This window comes from Eptatretus burgeri, chromosome 8 (assembly GCF_056783735.1).
Source record: "Eptatretus burgeri isolate ZD-2024b chromosome 8, Ebu_testis_v1, whole genome shotgun sequence".
Lineage (NCBI taxonomy): Eukaryota > Metazoa > Chordata > Myxini > Myxiniformes > Myxinidae > Eptatretus > Eptatretus burgeri.
In genome coordinates this window covers 62,493,506-62,505,616 of record NC_140968.1, presented here as the reverse complement: position 1 = coordinate 62,505,616, position 12,111 = coordinate 62,493,506, and the positions used below count along the sequence as shown (strand labels likewise).

General features: G+C 41.5%; 1 long non-coding RNA gene across 1 annotated transcript in view; it reads right to left on the bottom strand.

The window, feature by feature from the left end:
* The window catches only part of LOC147021865 (uncharacterized), a 115,862-nt gene that overhangs the window by 17,374 nt on the left and 86,377 nt on the right, over nt 1–12,111 (bottom strand). Inside the window, exons 2-3 of the long non-coding RNA XR_015060971.1 lie at nt 602–737; nt 245–348 (exon numbers count right to left, since the gene is read on the bottom strand). This is a non-coding gene — a long non-coding RNA (uncharacterized LOC147021865). The remainder of the gene's footprint in view (nt 1–244; nt 349–601; nt 738–12,111) is intronic.

Below are 12,111 nucleotides of genomic sequence, written 5' to 3'. Positions count from 1 at the left end.
TCAAAGATCTTGGAGAAATTTTAGTGCCAGAGCAGGGTCAGAAAAAAACCTCTCGGGGAAACCTACCATACCAGGTTTACAGAATGTCACAATCAGACGGATATAAAACCACAAAAACATCACAAAAGTTCACAAATCTTATCAGAACGGATTTGTCGGTGCATGCATGTTAACCTAGTGCAGTTATACACTCATCTTGCAATTTGTTTTTAACAAGGCCAACCTTGCTAAAAGGAGCATTTACCTGAGCTGTTGTTCATCACCATTTGTTACAGAAAGAAAGATCTGTCCAAGTTGTTGGTGAAGCAGCGGTGATGCTTTCGGATAGTGATGAACCACAAAGTCGTGCTTTGAAAAAAAAAAAAAAATCAGGTGAATTGAATCTTTTCACCAGGAAGACGAGAGAGAGAAAGAGAGAAAGAAAGAGAAAGAGAGAAAGAAAGAAAGAGAAAGAGAGAAAGAAAGAGAAAGAGAGAAAGAAAGAGAAAGAGAGAAAGAAAGAGAAAGAGAAAGAAAGAGAGAGAAAGAGAGAAAGAAAGAGAAAGAGAGAAAGAAAGAGAAAGAGAGAAAGAAAGAGAAAGAGAGATATTATGAGCCTCACCATCAATTTCTTCAAGAGTTAGCACCGGCATGATGACCTTGAAGCGATATACGATTGGTCAGATGGAATTCTGTTGTTTAATGCCACGATAAGGAAATCAATGATGGTCAAATAACTCTCCACCTGGAACTTCTCTCTGCCAGTGAGAACAACTTCCTCAGAATGCGGTGCAGCAGTTAACAGCAAAACAAATGATTGGCTAATCCTATAGAGGTCTGAACTCCACGGTTGGCAAAGTGATAACAAACGATATAAATGTCACTTAAATAATCATACTATGTAAAAACAAGTTTAAAAAACACTTTCTTTTGAAATGTTAAAGGCTGTCGGGATGATATTCCAAAAAGTATGCAAACAGGTTCGGGATGGTCACAAGAAATTGCCATGTGAAACCATCCCTACATTTTCCTTTGAATAATGGAGTTCCCTGTCCATCCCGACATCCGTTGTCAATAGTAATGTAAGTTGATTGTTTCCATTTATGAATTTCACCAGTGAAATATAAAACCGACACACACACACACACACACACACACACACACACACACACACACACACACACACACACACACACACACACACACACACACACACACACACACACACACACACACACACACACACACACACACACACACACACGTCCGGTGAGCTTATGCGATTGAACAGTGTCCATGAGTGAGTCATTGAGTCCATAAACACTTCAGTCATTATCACTTGAAGCAAGTTTTTTTTTTTGATGAAACTTGGTCACAAGCTTCATTTCTGATGCCAAACAAAGGTGTATCGACCTCTTCAAAATCTGCGCTCATTTAGGGGGGTTTCGGATAGCGGAGAGGGGAGGGTTTGACTACACACAATAGGTATTTGCTCTCTTCTCCAAAACTACACACATGATTTTTATGAAACTTGACCACAACCTTCATCACCCATGATGTACTAAAGTTTGTTCCCGGCATTAAAAAATCAGGGTCGAAGGGGGTCTGTGGGGGTGGGGAGTTGAGTGACTGTTGGTCCTGATCCTGTTGAGCTTCATGACGTGCGTCTTGTTTTTATTATTTACATGAAGAAGCTTTTTGTTCACGTCATCAAGGACAGGCTGTGCTGTGTTGGTGAAGCGAGAAAACCCATAGTGAGCCTCAAACCTGGAATAAGAGGGAAATTTTGAAAGCAAAACCTTTCTCTCCTTAGTTGTCTCTGAGAGTACAGCAAATAGGTGAGTTTTGGGGAAAAAAGCTGAATGTGTAATGTCACGCAGGCTGGATTACCGCTGTACCCCCACATTACGCTACATAACGCTGGCGGCTGGTCCAACTCCACCTGCGGGTTACAGAGTTTCTGCTTTTATCATTTGCAATAACGTCTCAAAGAGCAATATCTGAACCACACATTTCCCTGAATCATGAACTATCATAAATAGTGTAATGAAAGCATGAGTATATCAGAAGGGCACTCGGGAGAGCACATACATCTGCCAGGCTGAACAGTTAATGCTTTGTATCCCACTGGATAGGCTGGATCTGGATCTGGACCTAAACCAAAATCGAATGTTTGTTCTTGTCATCTCACCAAACCATCCACCAAGTTTTGTCATAATCTGTCCATAACTTTTTCAGATATCATGCTATGTATCGCTTTTGGTCCTACTGTATTTTTCAAAGGTGAAGAATCACTTTAAAGAATATCGGATCCAGATCTTCACCGAAATCGAATCATTTCGTCTTTGTCACACACCCAACCTCTCCACCAAATTTCGTACGAATCCATTCACAACTTTGAGATATCCTTCCTGTTCACAGACAGACAAAGGCAGACAAACAGATCAAGGGTGAAAACATAATGTCCGTCCACCTTCGGTGGCGCAGGTAATTGTTGGGGGTTGCCGTGAACCATTTCATTTGTACACGGTGAATTTTGAGAAAAGAAGAATATTCAACAGGTATATACATCTTCTTCTTCTTTCGGCTGCTCCCGTTCGGGGTCACCACAGCAGATCATCCGTATGATCCACATAGTGATTTGGCACATGTTTTATGCCGGATGCCCTTCCTGACGCAACCCTGGTCGCCTCTTACAACGCAAGGATATGGTACACCTATTTTAACCAGGGTATATACCGGCCCAGTATACTGGTACTCATTTCGCCGACCTCGGAAGGATGACAGGCTGAGTCAACCCCCTGGTGTATTAATTCAGTGGCCCAACGGGGCTTGAACTCAGGACCTTTTGGATCCCAAGCCGCTGCCCGAACCACGGTGCCAACACCAGGATATATATACATATATATATATATGTATATATATGTATATATATATATATATATATATATATATAATATGCAGGTGAAAACAATGAGTCATCTGTCTATGGGGTGGTCTATACATGATGTAACGCCTGGGGAGGGGGTGTTCGCAAGCAAGGTGAGTGAGGAGGGGGCAAACCCACAAAGCATAATGGATTTATTAGGGGTGGGGGTTTGTTGGGTCATTCCATGTCAAATCATCAAAGAATCTGCCGTCATCTCTCAGATTTTTGTAAAACTTTGGGAACCAATTGGGACCCATGAAAAACGTCAAGAACTGAAATATTTTTGCTAACAGCCTCTTAATTCGTGAGATACAGACTAACGAACTTTGGACTAATTAGCATGACGTCGCGAATTCAAATGGCCATATCTCTAAAAATATAACACCTAGAGAGCTGGTTTTTGTGTAATTTTAAAGGTATTTGCATGCCCTATCAATTTGTCTGGGCAACATTTTCCTACCACCAACCACAAAAAAGTTATCACAAAATATAAACTTCAATCGTGAATCCCCAAAAAATGTATCCTTCAAATTTCCTCAAATTCATCCCAGAGGTACCTTATGATGTCAAGAAGCTTCCACATAAATTTTGTGATGGGCACTCCAATAGTTTCTGAGATATGAGCAATAATGTACATGTACATATGGCATATAGGTTCGAAAATCAGCATTTGTAATGTATTATACAATCAATAAGTGAGTTCAAGTACACAGTGTTCACTAACCTGACTTAGGCTTTCAATTTCCTCTTCAATGCAGCAACAGCAGCACTTGTTTCTTCCCTTCAGGCCCAGTTGAAAATGAAAGTATATGATACTTCAAAGCAGTTGATGGTCGTTCCCTGTGTTCCCTGTCATGGCTAGGTTAGAATGATTGTATAATACATTACAAATGCTGATTTTCGAACCTATATGCCATATGTACATGTACATTATTGCTCATATCTCAGAAACTATTGGAGTGCCCATCACAAAATTTATGTGGAAGCTTCTTGACATCATAAGGTACCTCTGGGATGAATTTGAGGAAATTTGAAGGATACATTTTTTGGGGATTCACGATTGAAGTTTATATTTTGTGATAACTTTTTTGTGGTTGGAGGTAGGAAAATGTTGCCCAAACAAATTCATAGGGCATGCAAATACCTTTAAAATGACACCAAAACCAGCTCTCTCGGTGTTATACTTTTAGAGACATGGCCATTTGAATTCGCGACGTCGTGCTAATTAGTCCAAAGTTCGTTAGTCTGTATCTCACTAATTAAGAGGCTGTTAGCAAAAATATTTGAGTTCTTGCCGTTTTTCATGGGTCCCAATTGGTTCCCAAAGTTTTACAAAAATCTGAGAGATGACGGCAGATTCTTTGATGATTTGACATGGATTGACCCTGTTGCCCCATCATTACATAGCTTTGCTGGGGGGGAGAAGGGCCAAAACGTGCGTTGTGTACAAACTACAATGCACCTGGAATATGTTCCTATTGTGACAGTTGTGGGAAGGAGAAAGTGCGAAATATTTCCCAGAAATGGATAAAATTGTGCGCTTTGGAGAATATTATCAAAATAATTAATCATCATCATCATCATCATCATCATCATCATTTTTGCGGGGTTGGCCAGGGGAAGCTCAGCCCAAGCCTTTCACGAACTGGCTGCCAGGCCTGACGTTCAACTGAGGTTAGGGCATGAATTTGGAATTTGGCCATGGTGCCGGTGATAGATCGCCTGCTCTTCGCGAAAGACACCATGGGATGTAATGCCGTCTGACAGGACATCCAGTTTAACGTCCATCCGATGCATGACACGCGCAGTAATGAATCGCCCTACCTGCGAAACAATGGGATGACAGTTTATAGCTGCGTCGGGATGCGAACCCAGGCTACACAGCTTAGAGGAGAGTGTGTGTACCTCCAGGCCATCCTGCAAGCCCACGTCCCGCATCTGAAGAGGTTAAAATCAAATGCTATCTCAATCTTATAATTCACAATGATGGCTCAAAACACGAGGTAAGGCATACAGAATGTCGAACTCCTTGCGTGTGACTCTAACGTTGAGATATGGCGACGGTGTGACAGGCTGAATTAAGGATGGCTGTTCGTTTGAAGCACACGCAGCACAAAGATGAAGGTGAGCAGGCACTGTGCCTTTGAGCAGGGTGAAGGCCGAAGGGTAATACGATGGGACATTTTGGCAAGTACTTCCTCCGCAAACTGTGACATTAATGAAGTCCCGATGTTGTCACGAGAAACGCGGAGCGCATGCCGTACAGAGCGAGACTGCGTCGTCAAAGCCGCATGACGTGTTCCAGTGGATGCTCGAGAGGAGCTTTACGCCGGGGCTCCGGGGATTCAGGGGCCAAGGAGTTTGAGTGAATGAGAAGTTGTGCATTTTATACACTCACAAGAGGGGTCACGGTGTTGTCCCCTTTGGGGTTTGTCAATCAACATATATCTCGTCTCGGGTCCATTCTGCTGTGCTGGACACGATAAGCAGAGAATACCTCAAGGAGAGTGGATTCCTCAACACTTATTTAAGTTTAGTGTTAAACAGCAGTATATGTGACTGTTTAAAAAAGGTAAACATACATGTTTGTGGTTAAAAATTTTTTTTTATTCTGGTCGGCCTCTCCTTCTTCGTGTTCCAGCCCCAAAAAACATCATAAGCTACTTATACATGTTAAATGGCATTTGTTCAAGGAGTAAAAGCCCCCTTGGGGAGAGGGGATATTATTAGTATTAATAACGGTTTGTAATAACATTAATATTATGCTCTCATCATTTGTATTCCTAGTACGTGCCCGTAAAAAAAAAAAAAAATTATAAAAATAAATAAATATTCAAACCGCGAGCAAGAAACAACAACCACACAGGCCGTTTCTTCGCTCTCGCGTGCCCGTACGTACGTGGCCCGGAAGTTCGCATATTATTCACAGTTACGATTATTCACAATTTAGTTTTAGTGCCCAAATATTCAATTAGCGCCAACGTATTTTGCCTTTTCGCAATGTCATCGCAAGGAAAAACAAAAAGAGAAGAGAAGAGAGAGAAAAATTACTTCCTGGTTTGGAGCACACCAGCTCACTCTGATCTTACCGAAATTTATGCACCGTCTAATATGAAAACGATCATAACTTGGGGCATTGTGTTTATCTATAAATGCGCATAAGAAATCGAGAAATTATGAGAATACATGAAGTCATCACTATCCGGAAGCCCGTACGTTGTAACCCGTAATGGGGAACGCGGCTGAGCTTCCCTTCCCCATCGGCCACGCCCACGCAACAACGTGTCTTGTCATTGGTTTGGTAAATAAATGGCCATAACTTGGGAGGCACTTGTCCGATTAATATCAAACCTTGAAAAAGCACATCCTCAGGTCCCCAGCAATATACCTGGCAAGTTTCAATTAGATCGGACCAGTGGTTGTCAAGAAATAGCGGTCACAGACACACACAGAGATTGCTGGAATTATAGATAGATTATAAGAAGTGGTCTTGGAAAAACGCCACAATCAGCTATCTTAACACAGATATACACCTTAACACAGACTTCATGGAAAGCGGAACACCACTTGGGGAGGGGAGCAAATGAAGTCACTGCAACAGCCATCATGTGACCCTTTGTCCTTCCTTCAAGTTTGGTTGAGATTGGATAAGTAATGACCAAATGTATCACGGTCAAACACCAGTCAGACAGAGAGAGAGAGACAGACACTAAATGGTGTATTTTAGTATGATCGCTTTATTCTGTATAATGGTGACATCAAAGCGATCGTTGAGTACAACATGTGACGTTAATAAAGCATTTTCCAACTTTTCCATTTTCCAAGTCATGTGCAAGAAAGTCTAACCCTATAATTGAATAAATATTTGGAGATGTATCACTAATTAATGAGGTTTAGGCCTTCTTAAAACACCACCCTCGTCCCTCAAACACCATTGTACAACACCGCTTGGATTAAGGCTGTGGTTTATTATAAATTACTCGCATTGGAGGTGCATTTCATACTCATTTGATGCATAAATTTAAAGCTGCATGAAAGGTTCATACACGTCATAATTACTATTTAAAACAGTTGGCATTTCATAAAAACTTCATTTTTGCCATCACTCAAGGTATTAAAAAATAAAATTAAACCCTGACATTCAGGGCATTCACTTGAATAACAAGACAAAACCAGAAACAAAGGTTATTGTTGCAAATTAATTATGTGGCCCATCCTTAAAACAAGAATGATCGCACTGTGGTCACAACTCACAACATAAAATATATATTTTTGCCTATAGTACTCTGTACACTCAAATCCCTCATCCTTGCTGTTGAACGGCTCAGCTTACATTCTCTAATCTGTTTCATTTTCACCTTGTGCTGTGTCTGTCCCGTGTTCCCATGTGAATGAATAAGATTAGAAAGAGCCGTGTCTGTCCCGTGTTCCCATGTGAATGAAAAAGATTAGATATAGCCGTGTCTGTCCCATGGTCCCATGTGTTGAATAAGATTAGATAGAGCCGTGTCTGTCCCGTATTCCCATGTGAATGAAAAAGATTAGGTAGAGCCGTGTCTGTCCCATATTCCCATGTGATGAATAAGATTAGATATAGCCGTGTCTGTCCCGTGGTCCCATGTGATGAATAAGAAGAGATAGAGCCGTGTCTGTTCCATGGTCCCATGTGATGAATAAGATTAGATAAAGCCGTGTCTGTCCCATGGTCCCATGTGATGAACTAGAACGGGCACTCATGGAGCGCATACCTTCGCCGCCACTACTTTTTTTTTTTCTTGGTATGAGTGTGGGGAACTGGTTTCATATGAATGGTCTTATGACACAAACCACATATCTATAATGTCATGACCCCCCCCCGACTTTCGGGGGCTACGGACTAAACAACAATCAACTCACGTCGTTTTGGCGAGTCTTCACTCACAAGCTCGGTGAATACAACATTTCAACAAGAGAAGGTAATCTCGTTTGATGCTGGTTTCATGCAAATTGAATAAGAATTGACTGAGTTATGCCGAAAACCGCATATTTTTCAAGGGCGTGACCCCCCCCCGACATTTTACCCCAACCGGTGACATGTGTTATGACGTCATTGTGTCACAAGATTGGGCATTAAATTCTGAACATTTTGGTGCTGGGTTCATGTAAAAGCGGACAAGAATGGACCGCGTTATGACAAAAAACGCATATTTTTCAAGGTCATGACCCCCCTGACCTTTGACCCCTAACCGGTAACAAGAGTATGGGCGTCATTGTGTCCTATTGCATATCACAAGATGAGGCGTTGAATTCTGAACATTTTGGCGTTAGTTGCATGCAAATTGAATAAAAATTGACCGCGTTATCATAAAAAGACGATTTTGACCTTTTCGTGACCTTGACCTTGACCTTTGACCCGAACGATCCCAAAATCTAATCGAATGCTTCCTGGCTAATAACCAATCATTCCACCAAATTTCATGCAATTCGGTTTAATACTTTTTGAGTTATACGAATCACAAGATTACAAATAAATAAATAAATAAATAAATACACGCTGACCAAAACATAACCTTTCGCAGAATGCGAAGGTAATAAATACACGCCGACTAAAACATAACCTTTTGCAGAATGCGAAGGTAATAAGATTAGATAGAGCCGTGTCTATCCCATGGTCCCATGTGATGAATAAGATGAGATAGAGCCGTGTCTGTCCCGTGGTCCCATGTGAATGAATAAGATTAGATAGAGCCGTGTCTGTCCCATGGTCCCATGTGATGAATAAGAAGAGATAGAGCCGTGTCTGTCCCATGGTCCCATGTGATGAATAAGAAGAGATAGAGCCGTGTCTACTCCATGGTCCCATGTGATGAATAAGATTAGATAAAGCCGTGTCTGTCCCATGGTCCCATGTGATGAACTAGAACGGGCACTCATGGAGCGCATACCTTCGCCGCCACTACCTTTTTTTGTTCTTGGTATGAGTGTGGGGAACTGGTTTCATATGAATGGTCTTATGACACAAACCACATATCTATAATGTCATGACCCCCCCCCACCCGACTTTCGGGGGCTACGGACTAAACAACAATCAACTCATGTCGTTTTGGCGAGTCTTCACTCGCAAGCTCGGTGAATACAACGTTTCAACAAGAGAAGGTAATCTCGTTTGATGCTGGTTTCATGCAAATTGAATAAGAATTGACTGAGTTATGCCGAAAACCGCATATTTTTCAAGGGCGTGACCCCCCCCCCGACATTTTACCCCAACCGGTAACATGTGTTATGACGTCATTGTGTCACAAGATTGGGCATTAAATTCTGAACATTTTGGTGCTGGGTTCATGTAAAAGCGGACAAGAATTGACCGCGTTATGACAAAAACCGCATATTTTTCAAGGTCGTGACCCCCCTGACCTTTGACCCCTAACCGGTAACAAGAGTATGTGCGTCATTGTGTCATATTGCATATCACAAGATGAGGCGTTGAATTCTGAACATTTTGGCGTTAGTTGCATGCAAATGGAATAAAAATTGACCGTGTTATCATAAAAAGACGATTTTGACCTTTTCGTGACCTTGACCTTGACCTTTGACCCGAACGATCCCAAAATCTAATCGAATGCTTCCTGGCTAATAACCAATCATTCCACCAATTTCATGCAATTTGGTTTAATACTTTTTGAGTTATACGAATCACAAGATTACAAATAAATAAATAAATAAATAAATACACGCTGACCAAAACATAACCTTTCGCAGAATGCGAAGGTAATAAATACACGCCGACTAAAACATAACCTTTTGCAGAATGCGAAGGTAATAAGATTAGATAGAGCCGTGTCTATCCCATGGTCCCATGTGATGAATAAGATGAGATAGAGCCGTGTCTGTCCCATGGTCCCATGTGATGAATAAGATTAGAAAAAGCCGTGTCTGTCCCGTGTTCCCATGTGAGGAATAAGATTAGATAAAGCCGTGTCTGTCCCATGGTCCCATGTGAATGAATAAGATTAGATAAAGCCGTGTCTGTCCCATGGTCCCATGTGAGGAATAAGATTAGATAGAGCCGTGTCTGTCCCATGTGAATGAATAAGATTAGACAGAACCGTGTCTGTCCTGTATTCCCACGTGAATGAAAAAGATTAGACAGAGCCGTGTCTGTCCCGTGGTCCCATGTGATGAATTAGATTAGATATAGCCGTGTCTGTCCCATGGTCCCATGGTCCCATGTGATGAATAAGAAGAGATAGAGCCGTGTCTGTCCCATGGTCCCATGTGATGAATAAGATTAGAAAAAGCCGTGTCTGTCCCATGGTCCCATGTGATGAATAAGATTAGATAGAGCTGTGTCTGTCCCATGGTCCCATGTGAATGAAGAAGATTAGATAGAGCTGTGTCTGTCCCGTGTTCCCATGTGAATGAATAAGATTAGATAGAGCCGTGTCTGTCCCGTGTTCCCATATGAATGAATAAGATTAGATAGAGCCGTGTCTGTCCCGTGTTCCCATATGAATGAATAACATTAGCTAGATAAGATTCATCGTGATTCTGAACAAGGGATGATTTGCCTTAACATCTGTTACCTCAGTTTTGTTGTGTGTGTGTGTGTGTGTGTGTGTGTGTGTGTGTGTGTGTGTGTGTGTGTGTGTGTGTGTGTGTGTGTGTGTGTGTGTGTGTGCGCGCGCGCGCCCGCGTATGATAAAATTATTAGATGGAAAAGTTGGGGGGGGGGGGAATCCAGAGTTAAGTTGTCTTAAGACTTTGGTATGGACCGTGTGATCGAATACGGCAGCATTACTCTTGTATTAGATATTTGTCGATGCAAGTGGTATTATAAAATGTGAACTGAGTTGGCAGTTACCGTCAATTATAGAGCAGAATATGGCAAGATTGTTATGTAAAACAACCTGTAACAGGCGAGGTCCTTGGTGCACTTAGAGTCCCTTGCGGCCACCACTGGAAAGCGACCATCATGAGCCCTCTGGTTGGTAAGGCAGGAATTTGGAATTATTTTGAAGATAGCTACCTTAGCTACCAAACGTTGACTGACATTATGCTTCCAGTTCTGTTTGTCTTTCTGTCTGTTTGTTTGTCTGTGAGCAAGATATCTCAAAAAGTTGTGGATCCAGATCCGGATATTAGATTTTTGAAATTTCAAATAGATTCTTCACCATTGAGAGATTGGACCACTAAAACAATATATAACATGAACATGATAGTTCAAAAAGTTGTGGACGAGTTTAGACAAAAGAAGGTGGATGAGTTGGGTTGATGACAAGAACAAGCCAATTGGAGTTTGATTAAAGCCCGGATGCGGATTTGATCTCCAAGTGGGATACAAAACGTAACTATAAGGCACTGGGAGGGCATCCTTCCACCACGCAATGCCTGATCCACGAGAATATATCTGGCACAATACATTTTAAAAATATCATGCTGTGTATTGTTTTTGGCCCAATCTCTCAATGGTGAAGAAGCCCTTTAAAAATTAAATAATTCTCGTATCCAGATTCGGATTCAGAGCTTCACCAAAATCTAATCCATTTTTAAATGTCACACACTCAACCTGCCCACCAAGTTTCATCCGAATCCGTCCGCAACCTTTTAAGATAATGTGCTTTTAAGATTTGGATGTTTCACCTCACTGTGACCTTGACCTTTGCCCGATTTTGACCAAAATCTCATCAGCGCTAGCCACCACCCTCCTGAATCACGTGGTGTAATTTGACATTGGTAGCTTCTTCCATTCTCGAGTTATCATTTTTTGGATGTTTGACCTCACTATGACCTTGACCTTTGACCGATTTTGACCAAAATCTAATTAGCACTAGCCATCACCCTCCTGAATCACGTGGTGTAATTTGACATTGGTAGCTTCTTCCGTTCTCAAGTTATCGTGCCTAAAAACAAACAAACAAACAAACATACAAACAGACAGAAACGGAAGTCATAAATATACTTATGAAATCTTTAGATTTCGTAAGTAACAAAAGGACAAACGCTACAGACCAACATACTTGGGAAAAAAAAAATTCAAATTTTTTCGCCAAGTAATAATCAAACAAACAGACAAACAAACAGACAAACAAACAGACGGACCCAAATGCAATACCCTTTCCTTCGTCAAGGTTAATAAAACACGAAATAGTGGAATACAGATTCCGTAGAGAAATTCTGTGTCTACGCAGTCATGAATCTGAGCAGAAGGGTTGTGCGCTGAAAAA